This window comes from Triturus cristatus, unplaced genomic scaffold, assembly GCF_964204655.1.
Source record: "Triturus cristatus unplaced genomic scaffold, aTriCri1.1 SCAFFOLD_555, whole genome shotgun sequence".
NCBI lineage: Eukaryota > Metazoa > Chordata > Amphibia > Caudata > Salamandridae > Triturus > Triturus cristatus.
In genome coordinates, this window is record NW_028188045.1 from 55001 (window position 1) to 60000 (window position 5000).

The following is a 5000-nucleotide window of genomic DNA, read 5'->3' on the forward strand; positions in this document are numbered from 1 at the left end:
CCTCTGGACCCCTCCCCGGGCACCCTGCCACGCGGCAGGACCCGGGACGGAGCCCGGGGTGGGGAGGCCGCCCTCCCCGGGGCCCCCAGGGGCCCGGCCGGAGCTCCGGGACCCAGACGAGCGAGGGGAGGCTCCCCGGCCCCAACGGAACCCCGTCCCGGGCCTTTGGCAGTGCCGCAGGCCGGGGGACTGGGCCCGGGGCCAAAGGCCTCAACCCGGGGCCCGGCCGGGCCCCTGGAACCAGCCGGGGCTCCGGGGACCGCAGGCGCAGGGGAAGCCTCCCGGGGCCCTCCGGACCCCTCCCCGGGCACCCTGCCACGCGGCAGGACCCGGGACGGAGACCGGGGTGGGGAGCCTGCCCTCCCCGGGGCCCCCAGGGGCCCGGCCGGAGCTCCTGAACCCAATGCAGCCACGGGAGGCACCCCGGCCGCAACGGAACCCCGTCCCGGGCCTTTGGCAGTGCCGCAGGCCGGGGGACGGCGCCCGGGGCCGGAGACCCCGACCCGGGGCCCGGCCGGGCCCCTGGACCCAGCCGGGGCTCCGAGGACCGCAGGTGCAGGGGAAGCCTCCCCGGGCCCTCCGGACCCTTCCCCGGGCACCCTGCCACGCGGCAGGACCCGGGACGGAGACCGGGGCGGGGAGGCCGCCCTCCCCGGGGCCCGGCCGGAGCTCCTGAACCCAATCCAGCCACGGGAGGCACCCCGGCCACAACGGAACCCCGTCCCGGGCCTTTGGCGGTGCCGCAGGCCGGGGGACGGCACCCGGGGCCGGAGACCCCGACCCGGGGCCCGGCCGGGCCCCTGGACCCATCCGGGGCTCCCGGGCCCACAGGCGCAGGGGAAGGCCCTCCGGCCACCCTGCCACACGGCAGGACCCAGTTGCCGGCTGAGGACCGAGAGGGGTCCCAGAGTACCCTGTCCCTAGTAATCCGGAGGAAGGCTACCCCCCGTTCTTGAAACCCGCACGCTCCGAGTGACGGAGGGGACCCTAGGGGCGAACGCACCCGGCCTCCTGGAGCCCCGGCTGGGATCCGAGAGGCAAATGGACCCTCATCGGGACTTCCAGGCCTGGCCCTGCCATCTGGTCGCCCCATTGGAAAGCATTGCGCGCGACCAGATGGCCGAGGGGAAAGGAGCCACCAGGTGGCCGGCAACTGAAAGGACTCCCGCCTGCCCACCCACCAGGGGCTCGGGGTGGGGACTCTGCTTCCCGGCTGGGCCTCAGGCACGGGGAGGACCACCGGAGCTCTCGGGGCCTGGGCGTACCCGGGGGAGGACTGCCCGGGACCCGTGGAGCCCGTCCCTGGGCACTTTGCCATGCCGCGGCCCGGAGGAGGGAAGCCCCGGGGACCTGGGAGGATGTTGCCCGGGCGTAGCCCATCTGGTCCCCGGCAATGAACCGCACAGCCCCAGCATGGGTGTTTCGGCATACCCTGCCCCTACTAATCCGGAGGAAGGATACCCTCCTTTCTTGTAACCCGCGCGCTGCGAGTGACGGAGGGGACCCTAGGCGCGGACGCGCCCGGCCTCCTGGAGCCCTGGCTGGGATCCGGGAGGCGAATGGACCCTCATCGGGACTTCCAGGCCGGCCCGGCCATCTGGTCGCCCCATTGGAAAGCATTGCGCGCGACCAGATGGCCGAGGGGAAAGGAGCGACCGGATGGCCGGCAACTGAAAGGGCTCCCGTCTGCCCGAGCCATAGCGGTAGGGCTCCCGCCTGCCCACCCTCACACCAAGGGCTCGGGGGGGGACTCTGCTTCCCGGGTTGGCCTCGGGCACGGGGAGGTCCACCGGAGCTCTCGGGGCCTGGGCGCCCGGGGGAGGACTGCCCGGGACCCGTGGAGCCCGTCCCTGGGCACTTTGCCATGCCGCGGCCCGGAGGAGGGAAGCCCCGGAGGCCTTGGAGGATGTTGCCCGGGCGTCGCCCATCTGGTCCCCGGCAATGAACCGCACAGCCCCAGCATGGGTGTTCCGGCATACCCTGCCCCTAATAATCCGGAGGAAGGATACCCCCCTTTCTTGTAACCCGCGCGCTGCAAGTGACGGAGGGGACCCTAGGCGCGGACGCGCCCGGCCTCCCGGAGCCCTGGCTGGGATCCGGGAGGCGAATGGACCCTCATCGGGACTTCCAGGCCGGCCCGGCCATCTGGTCGCCCCATTGGAAAGCATTGCGCGCGACCAGATGGCCGAGGGGAAAGGAGCGACCAGGTGGCCGGCAACTGAAAGGGCTCCCGTCTGCCCGAGCCATAGCGGTAGGGTTCCCGCCTGCCCACGCAGGGCTCCGTGGCTGCAGGGCTCTGGGCCTGCAGGGCTCCGGGGCTGCAGGGCTCCGGGGCTGCAGGGCTCCGGGGCTGCAGGGCTCTGGGCCTGCAGGGCTCTGGGCCTGCAGGGCTCCGGGGCTGCAGGGCTCCGGGGCTGCAGGGCTCTGGGGCTGCAGGGCTCCGGGGCTGCAGGGCTCCGGGGCTGCAGGGCTCCGGGGCTGCAGGGCTCTGGGCCTGCAGGGCTCCGGGGCTGCAGGGCTCCGGGCCTGCAGGGCTCCGGGGCTGCAGGGCCTTGGGCCTGCTAGGGTTCCGGGCCTGCAGGGCTCCAGGGCTCCGTGCTGAAGGGCTCCAGGGTCTGCAGGGCTTTGGGGCTGCAGGCCTCGGGGGACGCCCGGGAGACCCATGGAGCCCGTCCTGGGCACTTTGCCTCGCCGCGGGCTGGAGGAGGAAGCACCCGACGCCCCGGGGAAGTGTCGTCCGGGCTTGGCCCATCTGGTCCCCGCCTGAGAACCGCAATCCCCAGGAGGGGTGTCCCGGCATACCCTGCCCCTACTAATCCGGAGGAAGGCTACCCACCTTTCTTGTAACCCTCGCGCTCCGAGTGACGGAGGGGACCCTAGGCGCGGACGCGCCCGGCCTCCTGGAGCCCTGGCTGGGATCCGCGAGGCGAATGGACCCTCATCGGGACTTCCAGGCCGGCCCGGCCATCTGGTCGCCCCATTGGAAAGCATTGCGCGCGACCAGATGGCCGAGGGAAAGGTGCGACCAGATGGCCGGGACCGGAAGGACTCCCAGCTGCCCACACCGAGCCATAGCGGTAGGGCTCCCGACTGCCCTTGCAGGGCTCCGGGGCTCTGCACCAGGGTCCCTTGTCCCGGGCAGATGGACACTTGGCAGGCCGCAGGACGTGGGATCCCAGGCCCTGACCAAAAATCAGGAGGCCCGGGGCCGGTCCCTGCTTCTCAACACAGCCAGGCTGGGGAGGTCGGGGAGCCTGCCCAAGCACGAGGGACCCGTCCCGGGCACACAGTCCATGAGGTTGTGCGCTCGTTTTCCACAATTTTCTTCAGAATAGTGCGTAGTTGCGCTAGGCAAAGTCCGCCCAGCCCTACTCAGGATGTGCTCTCGTTTTCCACAAATTTTTTTAAAATTCTGCTACGCAAAGTCCGCCCAGCCCTAAGCAAACTCCTACTACGCAGTGGAAAGGACTTAGCCAGCCACCCACCCACCTGGCCCGGTCCCTGCTTCTGATCCCAGCCAGGTCTGGGGAGACTCCCTTCGCCCAATGGACCACGTCACGGGCACCCGGACCCTTACCAGGCCGCAGGACGGGTTCTCACAAACCACACGGTTGTATAGGGGTGGGCAGAAAACTACGCTCCGTCAGCGTAGCAGATAAAGCCAGCCACTCCTGCACACCGGCCCGGTCCCTGCTTCTGATAGCAGCCAGGCCGGAGAGAGCCTCCCTGGGCCCCGGTGGACCCCTGTCTCCAGCACCTAGACCCTCGGCTGTCTTGCAGGACGGGGGTGGCTCACGCACCCCGGGGCCCGCCGGACGGTGCAAGAGCCCCGGGCCCGGTCCCAGCTTCAGAACCCTAGCCAGGCCGGGGAGAAACTCCCTGGGCCCCGGTGGACACCCTTCCCCAGCGCATGGACCCTCGGCTGGCTTGCAGGACGGGGGGCTCCCGCTCCCTGGGACACTGGGACGGAGCACAAGCCCCGGACCCGGGCCCAGCTTCCGAACCCCAGCCAGGCCAGGGAGAGCCTCCCCGGGCCCTGGTGGACACCCTGTCCCCAGCGCCCGGACCCTCGGCTGGCTTGCGGGACAGGGGGCTCCCGCACCCCGGGAACGGAGCTCCAGCACCGGGCCCGGGACCAGCTTCCGGACCCCCAGCCAGGCCGGGGAGAGCCTCCCCGGGCCCCGGTGCACACCCGTCCCCAGCGCCCGGACCCTCGGCTGGCTTGCGGGACAGGGGGCTCCCGTACCCCAGGATGGAGCTCCAGCACCGGGCCCAGCTTCCGGACCCCCAGCCAGGCCGGGGAGAGCCTCCCCGGGCCCCGGTGGACACCCGGTCCCAGCGCCCAGACCCTCGGCTGGCTTGCGGGACAGGGGGCTCCCGCACCCCGGGAACGGAGCTCCAGCACCGGGCCCAGCTCCCGGACCTCCAGCCAGGCCCAGGGAGAGACTCCCAGGGACCCGGTGGACACCCTGTCCCCAGCGCCCTGACCCTCGGCTGGCTTGCGGGACAGGGGGCTCCCGCACCCCGGGAACGGAGCCGCACCCTGGGACGGAGCTCCAGCACCGGGCCCAGCTTCCGAACCCCCAGCCAGGCCGGGGAGAGCCTCCCCGGGCCCCGGTGGACCCTCTCTTCCCTAGCGCCCGTACCCTCAGCTGGTTCGCAGGACGGGGGGGCTCCCGGGCTCTGGGACGGAGCCGCACCCTGGGACGGAGCTCCAACCCCGGGCCCAGCTTCCGGACCTCCAGCCAGGCCAGGGACAGCCTCCCCGGGCCCCCGGTGGACCCCCTGTCCCCAGCGACCGGACCCTCGGCTGGCTTGCGGGACAGGGGGCTCCCGCACCCCGGGAACGGAGCTCCAGCACCGGGCCCAGCTCCCGGACCTCCAGCCAGGCCCGGGGAAAGACTCCCAGGGACCCGGTGGACACCCTGTCCCCAGCGCCCGGACCCTCGGCTGGCTTGCGGGACAGGGGGCTCCCGCACCCCGGGAACGGAGCCGCACCC